Source organism: Geotrypetes seraphini, chromosome 11, assembly GCF_902459505.1.
Source record: "Geotrypetes seraphini chromosome 11, aGeoSer1.1, whole genome shotgun sequence".
Classification (NCBI taxonomy): domain Eukaryota; kingdom Metazoa; phylum Chordata; class Amphibia; order Gymnophiona; family Dermophiidae; genus Geotrypetes; species Geotrypetes seraphini.
Genome location: NC_047094.1, coordinates 115,160,319 through 115,183,022, shown reverse-complemented (window position 1 = coordinate 115,183,022; position 22,704 = coordinate 115,160,319). Strand labels below are relative to the sequence as shown.

Below are 22,704 nucleotides of genomic sequence, written 5' to 3'. Positions count from 1 at the left end.
GGATGAGGCCTTATGAGGCGCAGCAGACAAGGCCTTCACCGACGAGGGCGATTTGCTGGAGGTCGACTTGGCCAACGAGGCCGCCGAGGTTGAGGCCAAGGTCGAGGCCTTTTCTAAAGAGCTTCTGAATCTGGACACGACATCTCCGGAGAGTTCTTTTTTGAAGGGTAGCACAGCGTGGGCACGACTCAGGGCAATGTTCGGGTCCCAAGCACTTAATACACCAACGGTGCGGGTTGGTGAGTGAAATTGCCCAGTTGCACTGGCTACACCTTTTAAATCCCGTATCAGGCCGGGGCATAGAAAAAAAGACAGCCGCAGCCAAACGAGGGCTGGCGGCAGGGCCTGAGCCCAAGCCCCACCGGACAAGAACCAATGAACCCCCCCCCCCAAAGTTCTTTTTTTTTTTTTAAGAGGCACGCCACGCAGCGACTTGCAAAAAGAAGAAATAAAGGAAAGGAAAGCCGCAATGCAAGAAGGCACAACTCGAATTCGGGGCAGAGCTGAGAAAAACAGGTGCTTCTTAACTCCGCAGAAAAATGAGAACTGAGGTACCTCAGAGGAGACACGCGACTTACATTCGGCGGAAAGGCACTTGCACATGCACGGTGCAGCACTTGCGAATTTTCTGAAAGTTCTTCAAGCAAATCTGCTTGCGAGGCTGTCTGCTTCATGGCTCTGTGGATGACGTCACCCACATGTTGAGTGTTGTCCTGGGATAACACTATTTCTGTCATGTGCAACTGCAGTATTTTGTTAGCATGATTTTTCTGAGTAACATTTTGTAATAATTTGGTTTTTCTCGATAGTGGAGGGAATATTTGTGTTTATATAATGACAATTGTACAGAATATTGGGTTTTTTTTATACTTTAATAAAATACACAAGTTCAGTATAAAACATAACTATTCGAGGTTTGTGCAGATGAGATCAGATGGCTTACGGGGATGGGACAGGGACTGGGATCAACTCATCTGCAAATTTAATCACCTCAATCATCGTTCCAATTTCCAGATCATTTATAAATAAGTTAAATAGCACCGGTCCCAGTACAAATCCCTACAGTACTCCTTCCTCTGGCGGTCCTGAACATGGGCACTGAGGGGGAGGAGCAAGCTGTGATGATTGCAGCTTCAGAGACTTGCCTGAGATATTGGTGCAAAGCGCTGTTGAGGGAGCCACCTTCCATTACCAAAGAGTCTTCCCAGTCCTAGCGCCCCCGTGTTAAACTGTCAGGAAGTTGCCAGTAAAAAAGTTTGGACGTGATTTTCTTTCTTTCCAATGGCGTTGGTAACAATAAGCTTACAACCCTGGCGGTACCTAACCTGGGCCCTGAGGGGGAGGAGCAAGCGGCATTGGTTGTGGTCTTGGTGATTTCCTATAACCATTGATGTGAAGTGCCACTGTGAGGAGCCCCTTCAATGTAGTGAAACAATTTGAAAAAAGTCATTGTGGTCCTGGCGACTGCCAAGTTACAACGGCAACGGCTTTGCCACTAAGAAAAAATGTATTGCTTTCTCTTTTTTTTTTTTAGTCTGAATAGATAGAAAAATTTTGGTGACACTCTGAAGCTTTGGTTTTCTAATAAGCTAACAAATAAAGACATGTTTTTGTGTCTAAAGAGGCAAGGAGAGGGGAGAGCTGTGACTTGTGAGGAGAAAAAACTGACTAAGCAGGGGGAGGAACTCAGAAGGCAAGGTGTCTACACATGTTCAGTAAGTTTTTTTAAAAAACCACAACCTTACTATGCCCAAGGGAGAGCACTGGCACTCAAGCTCAGTTAGAGGACTTCACCAGTAAGTGTGCCTGCATTTCCCCTGCTTGTCTCCCGATAACACATTTTCCCGTTCCAGCAAGTTCTTTTCCTGTCCCTGCCCCATTTCTGCAAGCTCTGTTCTCATCTGTACAAGCCTCAAACACTTTAAAATCATAAGTGTTAGAGGCTTATGTGATTAAGGCAGAGCTTGAGCTTATAGGAATGGGACAAGAACAGTGACAAAATTTGCGGGGATGGGGAAATTTAGTTCCTTTGTCATTCTCTAATTGAGAGTCTTTGCACAGTTTTACTATATGTTACTATAGGTATTCTCCGTTCAAATTACTTTTGTACATGAACTGTGGAAAAACAAATGGATAGGCAGCACACAGCTCATTTTAAGCTGACTTTTACTAAACCACAGTAGACTATTTAACTGCAGGCCAGCAAGGTAAATGTGCTCTGACGTTCATATGAATTAAATGAGCATCTGAGCATTTACCTTGCTGGTCTGCGGTAAAAAGCTTTACTGTGGTTTTGTAAAAGGAGCCTTTAATGTGAGCATTAAGAACTTGAAATGTTTTATTGCTCTGGTATTGTTTAAAAAAAAAGTAGGATGTGAAGGGCTATATGGCTATGAACAGTAGTGTTTATGCAAAAAGATAACATTCCATCACTTGTGCACAATATAATAAGCACGTACAACTTCAACACCAATTTTTTGTGCACCAATATAGATACTACTAGCATACCCCCTACCCCAGACGGGACTCTTGTAACAGGCACATGTGTGCTCGGGCCCAGGGAACCACCTCCAAAGAGGCCACAATGGACCCAAGAACCTGAACATATAGCCAGGCCACGGGAGCCAGGCATCCATAAGTTCTGATCTGCGTGCCTCAGAAAGAAACACCCGATCTTTCTTGATATCGAAGAGAAGCCCCATATACTCCAAGGACTGGGAGGGCATCAAATTGCTCTTCTTGAAGTTGACAATCCACCCCAGCACCTGTAACTAAGACACTACAGTCTCTACCGCACTAGCATACCCCTACTGTGTACATTTTTCTGGATGCTCTTGCATATTAGCATACATTTGGAAAAGATCTGTTTTTATCTCACCGCAGAAGAAAGGTGACGTCAAGGACTGTAACAACTACAGAACAATCGCCCTGATCTCCCATGCCAGCAAGGTGCTTCTAAAGATCATACAGAGGCGCTTGAGCAACATTCTTGATCAAGAACGTCCTGATGCCCAAGCTGGATTTCATAAGGGCAAAGGGATCCGTGATCACATTGCAAACTTGAGATGGATCATAGAAAAGGAAGGAGTACCAGAAGAAGTTCTATCTGTGTTTCATTGATTATGCCAAGGCCTTTGACTGTGTTGAGCATGACAAGCTTTGGAATGCACTGAATGAAGTAGGAGTGCCAGTGCACCTGATCAGGTTAATCAGATCACTCTACTACAATCAAGAAGCTACAGTGCGAACCAGGTATGGAGATACAAAATGGTTCAAGACCAAAAAAGGGTACAAGACAATGATGCATCCTCTCACCTTTTCTTTTCAACCTCTATGCAGAAGTAATCATGAGGAAGCTGGACTTAGATGATTCAAGTGTTGGGGTGAAAATAGGCAGAACCATCAGCAATCTGAGATACGCAGATAGTACACTGCTGGCAGAGAGTAAGAAGCTGATCCTGAAGCTAAAAAAAGAAAGCGAGAAGATGGGACTTTACCTGAACATCAAGAAAACCAAAATCATGACTACCATCAACAAGAAAATCATAAAGATCAACAATGAAGAAATGGAAGTTGCCGACAGCTTCATTTTCCTTGGGTTCCTCATTATCACAGTGGCGGTTCAACAGCAGAGATCAAGCGTCGATTAGCACTGAGGTGTGCAGCCATGGCTAGCATGGACCAAAAATGGAGAATGTGGCGCTGCTCCTTGTGACCCTGGGCAAGTCACTTAATCCCCCCACTGCCCCAGGTACATTAGATATATTGTGAGCCCACTGGGACAAACATGGAAAAATGCTTGAGTACCTGAATAAATTAATGTAAACCGTTCTGAGCTCTCCTGGGAGAACGGTATAGAAAATTGAATAAATAAATAAATGTGCAAGGATGTCTCAGTCACCATCAAGCAAAGACTGATCACTGCCATTGCGTTCTCAATCACAATACATAGCTGTGAGACATGGACACTCCCAAAAGCAGATAGAAAAAAAATTGATACCTTTGAGTTGTGGTGCTAGAGAGGACTTCTACAAATCCCATGGACAGCTAGGATCACCAACAAAGATGTTCTTGATCATATAAACCCAGAGTTGTCCCTGGAAGGCAAGATTACCAGACAGAAACTGACCTATTTTGGACATGTGATGAGGGCGAATTGACTAGAAAAGATGCTTCTTGGAATGGTCAGTGAATGGAAAGGAAGTAGGAGAGACCAAAGGCCCCTTGGCTGGATACCATCAAGAATGACATGGGAACAAACATCAAGCAATTGAAAGAAACTGTGGAAAACAGGGCAAGGACTGGCTTACCGAATGGATTAGTAGTAATAAATAGGGCACTAAATTTTTTTTTACAAGTGCTTTAAGAAGTCATGCGCTCAATTTTACCACATGATTCTAACATACAGTATATACACTGACCTAAAAAAAAGTTTTAAAATTTGCAACAGTACCAAACTTTTGTGCTAACTTCTCGCTTTTTTTATATCTATTACTAACGTGTTCATTATACACACCGTTATCCACACAACTGGGAAGAATTTCAAAAAAAGGTTTGTTCCCAAAAATTCTGGATAAGCAAACAACTAGTAAAGGAACAAGCTACTTTAAATACCTTTTTAAACGAGTAAAGGTGCTCAGAATCCAAGATGGAAAAAAAAACTTCAATTTGGGGTACAAACCCCTAAAAGGCGTTTTTTATAGAATCAATCATTGCACCATTTTGAGTAAAAAGGTAATAGAGAGTGCTTGTTGAAAAACACTCAAGAGTTAAATGTCCTTAAATGTCCAATAAAGTGAATATTCTATGAGTTTGAGTTCAAAAATATAATAATGAGAACTTATCTAAGTGGGTTCAGATAGTGTTGACCCGGCTATCTGAACCCACTTAGATAAGTTCTCATTATTATATTTTTGAACTCAAACTCATAGAATATTCACTTTATTGGACATTTAAGGACATTTAACTCTTGAGTGTTTTTCAACAAGCACTCTCTATTACCTTTTTACTCAAAATGGTGCAATGATTGATTCTATAAAAAACGCCTTTTAGGGGTTTGTACCCCAAATTGAAGTTTTTTTTTTTTTTTTTTTCCATCTTGGATTCTGAGCACCTTTACTCGTTTAAAAAGGTATTTAAAGTAGCTTGTTCCTTTACTAGTTGTTTGCATTATACACACCGAACATTCTGGGATTGCTATCGATCCCTGGCTGTACGGAAACTGCATTCTGACAAAACCCATTAGATATACGTGCAAAACTGAGCCAGACTTTCTTCAAATACAAAATTAATGACTATAGACTAAAGCGGAATCATGCATATTGCAGACAAAACCTGAACGGAGGATTTGCCAAAAGCCTGGCTAATGCCTGCGGTGCAATATGAAGTACAGGAAACCGCATTGTCTCTTGCCTGTGGAAAATTCAAAGATGAAAACATCCCAACTTCAATACAGAAATCAAAAGACTCTTCTTAAAAGACAAAGCTCACTGAGAGCAGCTACGCACTTGTCTATTGTGGCGAAGCTCGAGAACGCGCTCGCGACTAAAATCGTATGAGCAACCCACCTCCTCTCCCACCCTATCCTTATACCATCCAACCACCTTTCATTCCAACTCCTAATTGCATCCAGTGCTCCTTCTCTCCTTTCTGCGGCTCTCAAAATGGAGCTGCAGGAAGGAGCAGGGCCAGGACGGCAACTCAGAATGTTCAAAAAGGTAAAGCTAAGAAAATAAGTTTGTAGAGCCTGTGGACCGTTATTGCCAGTTTGAGCCACTTTGAAGGCCGGCTGCAGGACATTTATTTTTTGTTGTTGCAGATCGCTGGGCTATTTTCTTACAGTGTGTGCGGTGTTTTTTTTTTTGTTGTTGTTGTTGTTGTTTTAGAAAGGTGGCACAATTGCTATTGTTCAAAGCCTCACGCCATCTCTCTGTGTATTTCAAGCCTCATTCTGGTGCCCCAATCGCCAGTAAGTTCCAATGGTCCTCACCCTAAAGCACAAACCTCCTTTACAAAGCCACTTTAGTGTTTTTAGACCTCCAATGCTCATAAGTTTTCCTTCTCTACCTCCCTCCCTTTTACAAAACAGCAGAGCGATTTTTAATGCTGGAACTCTACGAGTGTGGGGAGCAGCACATAGTATTCAGTACGCCCACTAGCACTATAAACCGCTTTCCCAGTTGTATAAAAGAAGAGGGGAAGGGTGACCATTTGGGACATCTATTAATATTCAGATCCGCCCCCCAATCCCGCCCTATCCCCACCCCACCCCACCCCCAATCCCGCCCTATCCCCGCCCCCAATTTCATCCATTCATTTTTCATGTACACACAATATCTTATTAATTCATAATGGTAAACATAAAATTTTTAAAAAAGCACACTACACAGAGAAAATGTTAATTATCATTTACGAGTTTCGGATTTTTTTTCAAAGATGTCAAGGCAGATGACTTTAAAATATGCAATGTCACCTCAGTAACTATAGAAAAATAGACAAATATAGTGCAGATATAAATTTAGACAGCAGATATAAATTCTCAAAACGGACACATTTTGATCACTAAATTTAAAATAAAATCATTTTTCCTACCTTTGTTGTCTGGTGATTTCATGAGTCTTTGGTTGCACTTCCTTCTGACTGTGCATCCAATCTTTCCTTCGCATCCAACATTTCTTTCACAATCCAGCCCCATCCCCTTTGGGTCCAGGTCTCTCTCTCTTTTCCCTCTTACCCTCCCCAGATCCAGTGTCAGTTCTCATTTGTACCTTTGTTCCAGGTCTCCCTCTCTCTCCCTCCTCTGTTATGATCTTAAATCTCCCTGTTCTTCCCCAGGATCTCTCCCCCTCTGTCTGAACTTCCCATAGTCCTGCTTCTAAGAACATAAAAATATAAGAATTGCCACTGCTGAGTCAGACCAGTGGTCCATCATGCCCAGCAGTCCACTTATGCAGCGGCCCTCTGGTCCAAGACCAGCACCCTAACTGAGATTAGCCCCACCAGCGCACGTTCCTGTTCAGCAGAAACTTGTCTTTGTCTTGAATCCTTGGAGGGTGTTTTCCCCTATAACAGCCTCTGGAAGAGCATTCCAGCTTTCTACCACTCTCTGGGTGAAGAAGAAATTCCTTACATTTGTACGGAATCTATCCCCTTTCAACTTTAGAGAGTGCCCTCTTGTTCTCCCTGCCTTGGAGAGGGTGAACAACCTGTCCTTATCTACTAAGTCTAACCCCTTCAGTACCTTGAATGTTTTGATCATGTCCCCTCTCAATCTTCTCTGTTCGAAGGAGAAGAGGCCCAGTTTCTCTAATCTTTCACTGTACGGCAGCTCCTCCAGCCCCTTAATCATCTTAGTCGCTCTTCTCTGGACCCTTTTGAGTAGTACCGTGTCCTTCATGTACGGAGATCAGTGCTGGACGCAGTACTCCAGGTGAGGGCGTACCATGGCCCGGTACGGCAGCATGATAACCTTCTCTGATCAGTTTGTGATCCTCTTCTTTATCATTCCTAGCATTCTGTTTGCCCTTTTTGCTGCCGCCGCACATTGTATGGACGGCTTCATCGACTTGTCGATCAGAACTCCCAAGTCCCTTTCCTGGGAGGTCTCTCCAAGTACCGCCCCGGACATCCTGTATTCGTGCATGAGATTTTTGTTACCGACATGCATCACTTTACACTTATCCACGTTGAACCTCATCTGCCATGTCGATGCCCATTCCTCGAGCTTTATTATGTTACAGATCTTCGCAATCCCCCTGCGTCTTTACTACTCTGAATAACTTCGTATCATCCGCAAATTTAATCACCTCGCTCGTCGTACTTATGTCCAGATCATTTATAAAGATGTTAAACAGCACGGGCCCAAGCACCGAGCCCTGCATCACCCCACTGGTGACGCTCTTCCAGTCCTAGAATTGTACATTTACCCCCACTCTCTGTTTCCTATGCTCCAGCCAGTTTTTAATCCATGTATTTCACCCTCAATTCCATGGCTTGCAATTTTCCGTAGTCGTCGTTCATGCGGAACCTTGTCGAACGCCTTCTGAAAATCCAGATATATAATGTCGGCCGGATCGCCCTTGTCTATCTGTCTGTTTACTTCCTCAAAGAAGTGCAGCAAGTTCGTCAAACACGATCTGCCTTTGCTAAAACCGTGCTGACTGGTCCTCATCAGCCCGTGTCCGTAAAGGTGATCAATGATGCTGTCCTTTATCAGTGACTCTACCATCTTTCCCGGTACCGAGGTCAGACTCACCGGTCTGTAGTTCCCCGGATCTCCCCTCGAACCTTTCTTGAAGATCGGTGTAACATTCACCACCTTCCAGTCTTCCGGAATCTTTCCCGATTTGATCGACAGATTGGCTATTAGTTGAAGCAGTTCAGCTATGGTCCCTTTCAGTTCCTTGATGACCCTTGGATGGATGCCATCCAGTCCCGGGGATTTATCGCTCTTAAGCCTATCAGTCTGCCTACATACCTCCTCTAGACTGACCATCAATCCTGTCAGCTTTCCGTCTTCGTTTCCAGCATATAGCCTGATGTGTTCCGGTATGCCAAAGGAATTTCGTAGTAGTATGCTCCTGCTCTCTATGAGGAGGGCTTGGGAGGAGTTGGTGCATCGCCTGGATGGGGATCCCTGAGTCACCAATCAATTGCCTTTTTTGGGGAATCCTAACTTTGAGCCAGGGACCGACAATGCTAGTTTTGGTCACTGCAGGGAGCGGGGAGTTACATTGATGAAACATCTTTTGACAGAAGAAGGTGAAGTGCGGCCTCTTGCTATTTTTTAGGAACAATTAGAGACTTATTGGGGCGATATGTTTGCCTATTGCCAGGCAAAACACTATATCCTATCCTTGCCGAGGGGAAAGGTCTCCCATCCAGTGGGATCTTGCCTTCGGGAGTTTTTTGATAAGGCTAGTTTATTTCAGACCTCAGTGTCAGCATTATATCATGTCTTGTTAATTTTCGAGCCCCCTAAGGATTGTCTATCCATCCATCAGGGCTGGGTGATGGAACTTAAGCTTAATTTGGACCACTAGCCTCTATCATGGAATCTCAGTGGCCTTAATCGGTTAATCTGGGGAGCGGTTTTGCTCAATTTTTATGCTCAGGTGCTCTTTAAGGCGTACTTCACCCAGGTTCAACTTCATAAAAAATCAGAGGAGTTGGTTCTCCCCTGTGTCTTAAGTGTGGTAAAATGCCTAACACTATTTCTCACTCCTTCTGGGATTGTTGGCATATTCAGGTGTTTTGGTCACATGTGGTTAAATGCTTATGTACCCTTTTGGGCTGCTTTTTAGCAGGTACAGTGGAGCTGCTGGTGCTGGATATTCCAGACTCCTTCCGGAATTTACCTAAAGTGGGCAACCTGTTCTGTCGTAAGGTGTGTCTCCTGGCTTGCAAATGTATTCTACAACATTGGACTTCCACGGCACCTCCTACCTTCTGGCAGTGGAGGGCTCAGTTCCAAACGTTGGCTCCCTGGGAGGCTTGGGAGGTGGAGGGATTTCCTATGTAGCGCCATAGTTTTTTGCTTCTCTGGAGTTTTTATTTGGACTCACTACCTCCAAGATTGAATACCCTAGTCTAGTGCTGGGAAGTCGGCCGGATAACTCCTTCGACTTGGCTGTTGGCGTCTCTCTGGGTTCTGTTCTAGCGGGGGTGGGGGGAGGGGCTTCTCTTTTTGGTGGGATGGCTAGAGATGTATAGGTGCCCCAGGTCATAAGACATAAGGCCCTGGGATTTCTTAGCCTGCAGTGGGGGTTTTCCTTAGCATGGTTGCTAGGCTGTTTCAGTACTTTTTGTGATGGATTGGTTGAGTTGGGTGAAGGAAGGGGAGGGTTGGGGGGACCTAATCATTCTATTAATCTTTGTTCATTTCCCTTTTGTATTATGGCAGAAATTGCTGTATCTCTTACAATATTGTTTCTTTTGATGGTTGTTATCGCTCTGTGTTTTGTATTCTCAATAAAAATTGTTTAAACGTAAACATCTTGACTAAGAACAAATCAGTTAATTTCTTTAAAAGAAAATGGGAAAGCATGACAAAGGCAAGTTCTGCTATGAAGTCTTATTCCACAACATCTAGCCAGGCTCTTCAAGCATCCTTTGAAATTGCACACATGGTGGCCAAAGCAAAGAACCTCACACCATTGCTGAGTCATCATTCCAGCTGCAATTAGAATAGCAGAAATTATGTTTGGAAAACCGGAAGTTGACAAAATTTAAAAAATTCCACACTCTTGATGATACCAACAGCAGAAGAGTTGATGACATGAAAGAAGATGTAGTAAAGCAAATATCAAAGAAAATAATCCCGCAACAATAGTTTGCTCTACAGATAGATGAATCTACAGATATCTCAAATCTGATATTTGTCCAGTATATTAATGATGAAGATGAGGAAGGGATTGAAGAAATATTTGGTTGTAAAGAACTGGACACAACAACAGGTAATGACATTTTTAATGTGTTAAATAAACACATTTTAGAAAATGGATTGTCCTGGGAGTGGTGTGTGTCTGAATGCACAGATGGAGCAGTGTCAATGGTGGGCCGAAAGAGCTGTATTATTCATTGGCAATAACTTGCATCAAGACAACTCAGCAGAGATTTAAATGTTCTTGATGTTGCTGTGAAAAATGTCAACTATAAAGGCAAGAGATTTAAATTCACGTCTTTTCCAGGCACTGTGCCATGACATGGGAGCTGATCATATCACAGTTCTGCTTCATATAGAAGTTTGCTGGCTATTACATGGACGGATTCTGAATTGTCTTTGAGTTAAGGAATGAAGTGATGGCTTTCCTGAGTGATATGAAAAGTGAACTGTTAAATAATTTTGTAGATGAACTTTGGATTTGCAAACTTGCTTATCTTAGTGACATGTTTAACAAAATCAATGATCTGAACCTACAACTGCAGGGGTTTTGCACAAATATTTTCACATTGCAAGATAAGGTGACAGCTTTCAAAAAAAAAAGTGAAATTTTGGAAAACCAGGGCTTTATCTGGAAACTTCAATTCTTTTCCACAGCTCACAGAAGTGTGTGAAGAAACAGCCTCTCTTTGACTGATAGTGTTAAAAACACAATTAGTGAGCACAAATTTTGAATATATACCGTATTTTGAATATTACCGTATTTTTCGCTCCATAAGACGCACTTTTTTTCCCCCAAAAAAGTGGGTGGAAATAAGGGTGCGTCTTATGGAGCAAATACTCTCCTTACCTTAATTCCTCCGGCAGTCCAGCACCAGTGTTCTCCCTAGCATATAACATGCTTCCTTCCCTCAGGTTGTTTCTCCCAAACTCCCTTTGCAACACAACCAAGGGCCCTGCTTTGGAGTTTGTACAGTTGACTTGCCTATGCGATACAGTGCCAGCGCTTCCCGATTCCTACTTGCCTGGCATGGGAAGAGCAGAGGCAGCTTCACAACTCAAGTCTGCTGCACATCCAAAGCAGTGCCGGCGAATGAGGATCCGCAGAGCTCCAAGAGGTGCCCCAGAACTGCCTGTGCTGCTGCGATGAGCCATATGAGACAGCGCTACTATGGCCGCCGTCCCTGTGCTCTGCCTGTGTTTGTAGGAGGAAATCGTGGGAGATCGGAGGAGTGGCGCTGGCCATGACTCGGAGGATCCAGAGATGGAGGCTGAAGGTGGCCCGCCCCTGAGCTTCACTGGCCCCATTCCATACCTGGTCATCACTTAGGAGCCCAGCCCGAGCCGGGAAGAGGCGGCAGCAGTGGTGCCCAATCTGTTGACTACTGGAATGGAGGAAGGGGGCGAGGAATCTCCGTGTTTGTACAGCGGCTCTCCTCTGGTCTCTGACTCACTTTTAATAATATTGTAATTGTGTTTCTCTTTTTCCCCCCCGAGGTCTTTCTTCTTTCATCTACCCTCCACAACCTTTGAATAATACTCTTGCCTCCAAAAGCAGCCAATAAAGTAAATGATAATATGGTCATTCTTTTCTAAACCAAAAATCAATCGAATACAGCTGTTCGATTGATTTTTGGTTTAAAAAAGAACAACCATCCGGGTGTACTGGGGCCCCGGGTTCCCTTTATGCTGGGCCGATCGTTCCTTTTGTTACCTTGTATTCAGCTGTCCATGGAAGTTCGGGCATTATACCGGTTGAATGTAGATTGTTTGTTGACTGAGACTAAAGGGCTCCTGCGCCGCTGGATGAATCTTCCTCTCTCGTTGCTGGGCCGTGTTCACTTATTTCGAATGGTTGTCTTTCCTAAGTGGTTATATCTGTTACAAACGCTTCCCTTATTTCTTTTGAAGAAAGACCTGGCCAGTCTTCAGCGACTGGTTCTCTCCTTTTGTTGGGGGGGTAGAAAAGTATGATGAACAGTACTTTCCTTTATGTCTCCTTGTCCACGGGTGGCTTGGGGCTTCCCTTGGTTCACCTTTATAATCTGGCCTGTTTGCTCTGCCACGTGCAGGACTGGCTTTTTGCTGGTTCTCACTACACAGATGTCGCCTTGGAGGCTATTTTTTCCCTTGGGCTTTGCCTTACCTATTACACTGGGATGGGAAACCGCGGTTGGGTCCGGGGGCTCATAGCTGTCTGGTTTGACCGCTGTGCAGGGCATGGCAGGGTGTATCGAGGTGTTGGGGCCACTCTTATTCTAGCTCAGTTCTCTTACCCATGGTGGGCAACGCAGTCTTTTGTCCAGGCCAGGATAATGTGGTTTTTAAACGTTGGGCGCGGAAGGGGCTTTGCAATCTGGGGCATTTCCTTCAGGCGGATGAGAGTCTTTCTCCTTTCCCGGCTCTTCAGGCGTCCTGGTCACTGAGTCACTTGGATCATTTTGCATTTAGGCAGCTTGCTCACTATGTTGCTACTCTGCCCAGGGACTCCCTCCAGTACGCTTTTCTAGTTACCTTGCAGGAATTCTTTTTTTTTATGATAATTGGGATTGGCTCTTGGTGTCTCAATACCATCGCCGGCTGGTGGCTCTGCAGCCACGGAAGGACTATCATCAGCTTTTGTCTCTGTGGACTTGGGACTTAGGTTGCATCCTTGTCTCTGTTGGTGCAGCAGATACCCCGGGTGGTACAGAGCGCTGAGCTCCAGGAATGTCCTTCATCATGTAACACCACTCTTGATCAAATCACATTGGCTCCCTATAACTCATCGTATTACTTTTAAAATCTTACTATTAGTTTTTAAAACATTACTTACAAATGAATCTCAATTCATTAATAGATTACTCATTCTGTATAGTACTTCACGCTCATTAAGATCCACTGATCAAAAACTTCTAACGGTTCCATCATTAAAAGTTATTGGAACTCGTCGCACTGACATCTTCTCCGTTATAGCCCCACAATTATGGAACAGTTTACCCCAGTATCTTAGAATAGAAAGCGATTTGAAACAGTTTAAAAGCAGCTTAAAAAGTTTCCTTTTTAAAGATGCGTTTGATGTGTGAATTTTATTAAGAATTTTTATAAAAATTTTTACTTTCTTTATCTTTTTATTTCCTTATGATTTCCCCTACCTGGTGTATTTTCCATTTATGTTCTCTTTAATATATACGATTGTAGTTCTACCCTTTCTTTCCTCATGTGTCTGTTAGTTAGTTTGTTTGATTTTAAGATAATGTATTAAATTTATGTATAAGTTTATAATTACTCTGTTGTACCTATTTTTTATCTGTAAATCGCTTAGCAATTTAAATTAAGCGATTCAACAAGCTAAAAATAAACTTGAAACTTGAAACTTGGTTGTTTCCCAGAAGCAGGCCTTTCACTTCAGGTGTGCCTCTACCTCTACATGTCTGAAATGCCACCGGGTTGATAACTCTATGGCACATGGTCTTGTGCGGTCATTGCTGCCTTTTGGCGGGAGGTTCGTTGTTACTTGCAGATCCTGGTGGGCTATGCACTTCCTTCTCAAGTGGAGGGGATCCTTTTTTTATTCGCAAGGGCTATGTAGTGGGTAAGAAATGTATTCTCAATCATTGGCTCCGGGACTCCCCACCCACCATTTGGTATTGGCGCAATAAATTCCATCTTCTAATGGTCTGGGAATCCTGTTGCTCAGTTTTCTCATCGTAGTAAGCTTTTTTTTTGTACGTTTGGGCGCCTTATTTGGACACTCTGCCTCTCTGATTAAAAGCCAAGGTCTCAATCGGTTGCGGAAGCCAGTGGTACCCATGTTGCCAGTGGGTTAAAGGGGGGGACTAGAGTGGGGGGTGGTGGGGGAGGCTTCTCTTGTTGGGTGGGGCTGGGCCGAGTCTGGGTATAAGAACCCAACCCGGTGGTTTGTTGTTGTTGTTTCTGTTCCTACATACTGTAGCTTGAAAATGTTGTCTCACTTGCTATGTTTGTTTGGCTATTATCGTTTAATAAATAAAGTGTTTTGCAAAAAAAAAAAAAAAAGAACCATATTAGTCCATATTATCATTTACTTCATTGGCTGCCTTTGTATTTTCCAAATTTTCCTGTATCTGCTTTAAGCTGATATCAGGATTGTCTCCAGCTTACCTTTTTCCTCATTTTGTGGTGCATAGAGCATCAAGAGAAACTAGAAACTTTTACTTATTTGCTTATTCAAAAATTAATGGGTGTAGACATAAGACCTTCTTAGATAGGACGCTAGCATATCAAGCTGGTAGGCAACAATCTTGGTTAAGTAAATGTATTCAGCAAGCTATCTTATCCTATTGCTGTTTTCAGAAATTAATTAAGACCACTTTGTTCAATAAGTTTATTACTTAATGAGAGTTTTATTATTGAATATTTGTATTTTTTACTGTACTATTGTATTTCGCTGATTGTCCAGCTCTTTTTAGTGTAAACCGCCTAGAACTCATGGTTATGGCGGTATAAAAGAATAAAGTTGTTATTATTATTCTCTTTCCCTGAATTTGCAACACACCAATGAAACTGCAACTCAGAACAGGGACCGGTCCATGGGTGGAGCTGGGACCTAACAGATTAGTGGCAATATTCAGTTTACTAACTGGTTAGTTAATCAATAATAATAAAACCCTTAGCGCGCATGCGCACTTGAAACCCGTGTGTCCATGTCTCTGCATGCACAATAGAATAATCTCGCCTTCTGCCCACCCGTGCCTGCGTCAGCTGATTTCCTGCCTTCATGTGACAGGCACGCACCACAGAGAAGGCTGCCGCCACCTTGAAGCCTGAAAAAGCCACTTTAAAAAAGTGGTTTTGCTTTGGGGTTTTTTTTGTTTTTTTAAATAAAATATCCACTGGATGATCCTGGGAGTCCTTAAACACTATTCCTCCAACAACCAGGGAGGGCTAAGTGCCATGTATCCTGTGCCACAGTGGAATCCACGTTAGGGAGCTCAAAACTGTTGAGCAGCAGGAGCCAGAAGAGAAAGCTTAAAACATAACTTTAGAAAGGCAGAAAGAGCAGCCTGGGCATTCTATTGCCTGTAACTATACCAAGAAGTTATGGATGGTGGAAAAAAGAAGAGGGGTTTTCTTCCTCCCTCTTTCAGAACCCCAGCAGTAAAGGAGAAAAAACATGCATAAATGGCCTGCTGATGGAGGGGTTCTCAACCAAACCCAACTCCCAGGGTTCAGCCAAAACTCCCAGGGAATCAGCCAAAACAAAGGCAGAGTCAGGAGATAAAGGCGGCATAATATCTGAATGGCATAATGCAATCGAGCTCTGCCATAGTTGGATGAGAGGGCTGCTGAAAAGAGAGCTCTGCCACTGGCGCAACTGGGCTAAAGAAAACCAACATGCCCACCAGCTGCGTCCAATGAGCTGGGTCTGAAGATTATATTTTCCAGATGAGTCCCAAAAAATTCCAGTAAAAAGCCACACCGTGAGTACTGTAGGGCCCCGCTGAGGCACACACACTACACCAAAAGAGTCCCCAAACTCAGAATGCAGGCTTTTGCACCAAACCCCAGAACGGCCTCTGGGTGAGAAATTTCCCCGAAACTTCAGATCCAGGCCAGCTCCCCAACCCTGGGGGACCTGAAGGCAAAGCCCAAAGCTCCCGCCTCCTCCCCCAGCATGTTGTGGCATGAAATATAAGGTCGCAGATCCAGCACAACCAAGGTACACATCTGAAAGATAAAGGGCTGGGGAGTCCATCCAAAACAATTAATCAAACTGAGGGGTTTTGAGGCAGAAATAAAACTTTGAAAAAAAGATTGTTTAAAATTCAAAATGGCTGCTGCCAGTGAATTTTCACTAAAACAGCAAAAAAAAAAAAAAATTAAAAAAAAAAATCCAAAAATAAAAAATAGCTATTTGTTATCTGGGGAGGTGGGGGACCAGAGCATTACCCTCAAAAACTGTGAAAAACATGGTTTTAAAGCATTTTAATAAGCCACCCCTGAAGTTCCCATAGGAAATAATGGAGGTTTTACTCAGTCTCAGCAGTGCCAGCCTGTCAGTATTTTTATATCAGTTGAATGGAGGAAAAGGATTTCTTGCCTCAGAAACAGTTCCAAATGACCAGATTTAAAGATCAAGTTTATTCAAAAATTTATAAACCGCTTAATTGGCCTTCTAGGCGGTAAACATCTTAAATAATAAAATGCTAGCCCGCGCATGCGCAGTAGCGAATCGTGTTCCCTGATCCCTTTTCTGTAGTGGTGTGGCCACACGACTGCGCATGCGCGCTTAGTACGTCACTGCCAGAAGACGAACCGTCACAGAGCGAGTGAACGCCGAGTCCTGTGGCACATCCGGATTGTGAGCAGTCCTGCCTTCGGTCCTGTCCCTGTTAAACCGGCTGGCAATAACAAAGTCAGATGCCATGGTTTCTTCCCTTTTGCCAAATTACTAAAGGCTCTGCCGGTCTCAATCCTGAGGGGCGGGATCGAGACCGGCAGAGCTTATAGCGATTTAGCAAGAGGGAAAGCCCCCGTGATGTCTGGCTTCGTTATTGCCAGCCGGTTTAGTGGAACCGAGACAGGACCGAAGGCAGGGCTGCTCACAATCCAGATGCACCGCTGGCTCATCACTCCCCCCAACTTCCAGCGGCCGCCAAACAATGCCTTCCTGCCATGATCCATGAGGGAGAGAACAACGCAGCCAGACGGACCGCGGGAAGGGAAAGGGGGGGGGAGGAGGGTTTCGAGGGAGCCGGCTGGCCGCATAAATTATTTTAATTTGAAATCTGCCGCCGCCGCGGCTCCTCTCTCATCTTCCGACATAATATAAGTGCAGCTCATGAGAGGAGCCGCGGCAGCGGCTTTGAAAACGGCTCCCTTAGTTCTTCGCTGCATTTTTAAAAAAAGTTTAAAACTGCCGCCGTGGCTCCTCTCACGATCCTGGCCTGTGTCAGAGAAGGCTTCCGACGCAGGCCGGATCGTGAGAGGAGCCGCGTAGGCATCTTTAAACTTAAAAAAAACCCAGCAAAGAACTAAGGGAGCCGTTTTATCTCCATGCTGCTACGAAGGAACAGGTGAGGGGGAGGGAAATGCTGATGCACAGGGAGCAGGCAGGCATGGCAGGCAAGCAGGGGGAGAGGGAAAGGGGCTGCTTTGGGGGTAGGGGGTGCTGGGGGCACACAGCAGTCATGGGCAGGGGATCACAGAACAGGCAGCCATGGCTCAACAAGGGGAGAGGAAAAGGGGGCTGCTTTGGGGTGAGGGGTTTGCTGGGCCAGACAGCAATCATAGGGGGGAAACAAAAGGGGGCCACGGAGCAGGCAGGCATGGCACAAAAGGGGGCAGGGGCATTGGGAAACGGGGCTGCTTTGGGGGGAAGGGTGTTCTGGGGGCACACACCAATCATGCCGGGGAAGAGAAGGGGGCCACAGAGAGATAGGCAGGCATGGCGCAATGGAGAAATACAGACAGGGCGCAAGACAGACACAGACAGAAAGAATGACAGACAGACAGACAGCATCCAAGCACAGAGAGAGAAAGGAAAAAAAAAAACAGTCGTCTACTGTTGGACAGGGGGAGAACGAAAGAGATGCTGGACAGGGGGTTGAAGAAAAGGAACGGAGGACTAATGTTGGACAGGGGGAGAAGGAAAGAGGTGCTGCTGGACAGGGGGGAGGTAAAACAAAGGGAGAAGGGCTGCTAATGCATAAGGAGAGCAGTGAAGGGGTGCTGGTGGACACAGGGGAGGCAAAAGGAAGGGAAAATGGACAGGGGGAGCAGGTGATGGACAGCCCAGGAAAAAGAAAGGCAGAAAGAAAAAAAGCGGCTAAGGAGAGAGAGAGAAAGAAATAAAGACAGACACACACACATATGTTCTAGCACCCGTTAATGTAACGGGCTTAAAGACTAGTTATATTATAAACATATATGGGGTAACTATACATCCTTTAAAACAATCTTCGAACTGCCAGTCAGCTGGACATCAATTGTAACCTCTGCTCCCACAGATCCTCTTCATACAAGCGAGGTGGGAAACGCAGCCTGCGCCCTGAAACCCAGGGGGATTTCACTCCAGACAAATACAGCCTGCGCTTAAAACCTGTGATAAGGTCAACCAAACTCCCAGGGGAACGGACCCCCAAGTCCAAGAAGGTGGTACAGCAGGCTGGCTTCACAGATCCACCGAAGTTTCTCAGTGAAGCAGCAGCCCGACTCTGTAGGACTGCATCCTTTCCTCTGACAATGCCACTGAAAAAGCAAACTAAGCAAAAAAAAAAAAAAAGTAGAACAATTCAAAAGACTTCTGTACCGATTGCTTGCAGAAATTGAAACTGGATATAGCTCTCTCAGAAAAGTGTTGGATTTCTGCAACTCGCAAACTGTAGGCTTTGATTGAATACCTAGCGTATGGAACCTGGAAGGGATGTAACAGAATTTTTTTTTTAAATCCCTAGTGGTTAAGTCACCCTACACCTTAAAAGTAAAAAAAACCTCCAAACTTACTTCCCTGGTGTCTAGTGGGACTCTGCTCTTCCCTCCCCCCTGCCTAACCAGATTTTTTTTTTAATATACTCACCAGTGACTATTTGGAATCCCCCCCCAACCTGACCCTCTTGCCCATGACCTCCATACCTCTAAATGAGACAGGATTGGGTAACTTCAAAAGGGTGGCCCTCTGCTCTGCAGTGCATTCTGTGATGCACCAGACAGGGCTAGGATCATATACTTTATAAATCTCCTTCCTTTATTGACAAAGTCTTAATACCCTATGCCCCTACCTGATCTAATGATGTTTGACAACCTACTAGTGATGCAGGCAGTGAAACTTGACCACTCCATCTCCAACTTGCTGACAACAACAAGCGACTTCAAATCATTTCGAAATCAAAACCCTGCTATTCAAAAAATTTATCCAGATATCTTAACTCTTCCCCTTGTCCTTTCCCCTCCCAGTGTTCTCCCTAGGGCCTTTTAGATGACTACCCGGCTGTCACTTGATCGCAAATCCTGCTGCTGCTGCCGCTGCTCAAGATTTTCTTTAAAAACCCCTCGCATCGGCTTGGAGATTTCCTGGGCTGATTTGCCACAGCCTGAATCGCCGCCGAAAGTGTTTGATTCTTGCCTGGCTTTTTTTTTTTTTTTTACACCAGCGACTTGAACCCATGATCTGGGGCTCTAATGTGTGCGTGCTGGCTTCTCTTCTCTTCCTTCCGAAACCAGAAGTTACATCCGGGGAGGGGGGGGGGGGGAGAGAAGGGAAGCAGGCACGCACATGTTAGAGCCCTGGAACATAAGTTCGCTACAGGCTAAGGCAGGAGATAGGTCAGCGATGGAGGGAAGCTTACAACTTGCCTTAGTCTGTAGTGACTCTGCCGACGGATGTGTGAGATATGAGGGATGGGAAGGTGTATGCAGCTGCGGAGAGCTCTCGGACGGCCAGGGCACCCGGGGCATGGGCTCAGGTGAAGGTCTCTCGGGTCGCTGAGCTGCTGCAGGTTACCCGCTCCTGCCGGCTCCCCATTAGTTATGATAATCACTGTGGGATATGGAGGGAGACGTTTTGCTGTGCATTTGCTGCAGTGCACCTGGCTCCCTGGACTGGGCATGTGCTGGAGGTTACTGCCCCTCCACTCCACCTGACACCAGAGCTGAGCGATGAGTTTGTTTATTTACATGTTTTACCCCGAGTTGCAACTAAAGACTTGGCTTACAACCCTCCAAACTATGCCACAAGAAAGTGTTTAACTAGTATTTGTGCAAAATGATAATGCTTGATAAGGTCTGCTGCTGCTTCTTTTCTACTGCTTTGGATTTTGGCCCTTTTTCTGAAATTATGTTGTGACAAAATGCTGCTAGATTAGTTTAAAAGAAGTTGTGCGCTTTTTCTCAGGAGGTGGGATAGGGTTGTACGCTTTATTGGTTTTGAATCTGTACAGCCAAATGCCTAGGAGATCTGGTATTTCAAGGTTTTGGGATGAAATATTATATGCTTAAATGTGTGAAGCATGTGAATTCTGCTTTCCCTGTTCTTTTTTTTTTTTTTTTTTCATTTCTCTAGCACTTTTATTGTTAAATTGTCAATGCAACTGTTAATTCTTAGGTGTATGTATGAATAATACCTGAATAACTGGCTTTGGCAAATTGACTTCCTAAAATTTCTTTGATTTGCTTGGCAGTCAAACAGTTCTGCTTTCTGTTGAGGTGGGCTGAGATCTACATGGTGTCTTTTCAGCATCAGTTCTTTTCTTGGTTTTTTAAAGATGCAGATCTTATGCCTGTCTCCAGTCTCAAACTTTATAAGGATTATATACACTCATTCAGCTTCACAAGAATGGGAAATATGACAGAAAACTCTGTTCTGAGCTGAAATGTTAATGGAAAGTTGTCTAGCTGAGAGAAGGCTTCTGAATCAGCCGTGAATTGCACGCGAGGAGCTGACGCTGCTCGCAGACGACTGGAGCAAGGGAGCCAGCCAGAAAATGATATTCCCCGGGAGGCACAGAAGGAAGGGAACACTTCCAGCACAGGCCCAGATCGCCAATGGCCATAAAATAAATACTTCCAGTGAAGTCATGGATTGCGTGAGGAGCCATCCACCACCGCCCGCAGCTTTCACCAGAAAAACAATTGCAGCATTAGAGCTGGTCAGAAGGGAGGGAGGTCGTGTTGGGACTCGAGAGGGAGGGAGCACAAACTTTGGACAAATGATGAAGGAAGGAGGGGAGGACACATGAGCCATAGGATTGAAGAATGGAGGGAGTGAGGGGGAAGGAACAGTAAGGGAGAATTGGGTGTCAGAGAGGGAAAGAGATGGTGCACATAGAGATGAAGAAAGAGGAGAACTGTTGGGCAGAGAGAGGAGGGAGGGGAAGAGAGAGTATTATTGGATATGATGGTGGGAGAGTAGTGAGGTAGAGATGCATGGGCACAGAGAGGAGGGGGAGAACATGCTGGGCCAAGGAAGCCTCCTGGACGGGTGTTTTTTTTTTGGTTTTTTTTTTAAAGTACAGAGGGGGGAGGGTATTAAAAGAAGTGCTAGATTGGGCATGGGGGGAGAGCTTATGGGATCAGAAACAGAGAGATGGTGAGCAGTGGTCTGAAGGGAGAGAAGTTGTTCCTGGGGTGGTGTGGAGGAAGAGGGAAATGGATACTTGAAGGGAGAACTGTTGGGAAGAGAAAGGGAGAAATGGTAGACATGGGAGAGGGAGGCAGTTGGGAAGAGAAAGGGAGAGAAGTTGGATCTGGGGATAGAAGGGGAGGTAGTAATAAATTTTAAACCTGTATATGGAAGGCAGAGAGGTGCAGCATCTCTCTTTTTTTCCCTCAATTTCATTGTTCAGCATCAAGGGGGGAGGGAAGAAGAAAAACAGAAAAGAGAGGAAGCAAAATGTTGGACCATGGGGATAAGGAGGAGAGATGGACCCATGGGAGGGCAGGAGGGAAGAGAGCTAGGATAAGAAAGGGGATGGAAAGAAAGGGACAGGGAGTTATAGCCTGACCAGTGGCGAGAAGGAAGGGGATTCTAAAAGTGGTGAACCATGTGAATGAGGTCAAAAGAGAGATGATGACAAGATGAGTGAGAGAGCAGTGAGTACAGTGGTAAAAATGTGGTAATGGGGAGTAGATAGCAGGAAATAGGAGGCTGGGAAAGGAGTGAGATGGGAAATGGGAGAGCTAGGGACAGAGAAGATGGAGAATTGAGAGGTAGCTGAATATTTAAAAAGAAGAAGGGTGAGAAAGAAAGCAAGATTTGAGTGGACAGAGGCAAAAAAGAAAAGAAAAAGTTAAAGCTGAAAGGGAAAAATCAATACGTTGGAGACAAGCATAAAGAGGAAATGGAACAAAAGGAGAAAAAAATGAACAGCAGACACTGGAAAGAGAATTAGTTGAAAATAGACAAAAAGCTGAAAGAGAAACTGGGCCCAAGATGATGGAAAAACAAAATATCCAGACAAGGTAGAAAAAATTGTTTTATTTTGAATTTATTAACTGGAATATGTTAGCTTTGGGATATGTGTATCACAATTATTTTTGCATTCAGTGGCATAGTCATATACAGCTGATTTGGGGGAGGAACTGGAGCCCAAAATTAATGGATGGGCACCAAAGTTTCTCCCCACCCGAGTGCAATTTACAAATATTTGAGCTATTGGAGATTCCCAAGCCCTGCCTCCCTCCAGTCTGGCAACCCAAAATTTCTAAGCTTTGCAGCCAATGGCAATATCCTCAAGTTGCCACTGCTTTCATGCATGCATGAAAGCCAAGGAGGGGGAGGCAGGTAGGAGGGAAGACAGCAGCTCTGCAATATTGCTGCCAGCTGCAGAAATTGAGAAGTTGGAGGGGAGATATTCATTTTGAGG

The 22,704-nt window shown here is 44.5% G+C and overlaps 1 protein-coding gene across 6 annotated transcripts in view; it reads right to left on the bottom strand.

Moving 5' to 3' along the window:
• The window catches only part of PDRG1 (p53 and DNA damage regulated 1), an 85,861-nt gene that overhangs the window by 43,766 nt on the left and 19,391 nt on the right, over positions 1-22,704 (bottom strand). The window contains exons 1-3 of one of the 6 annotated variants that reach the window (XM_033963257.1): positions 5,604-5,635; positions 4,001-4,097; positions 3,316-3,464 (exon numbers count right to left, since the gene is read on the bottom strand). The exons of 1 other annotated variant lie outside the window; for it this stretch is intronic. The gene's annotated coding sequence lies outside the window, so the exon portion shown is untranslated. Of the gene's footprint in view, positions 1-3,315; positions 3,465-4,000; positions 4,098-5,567; positions 5,693-22,704 lie in introns of those variants that run through there. 4 more of the 6 variants (XM_033963254.1, XM_033963259.1, XM_033963253.1 and 1 more) reach the window with 4 other exon arrangements.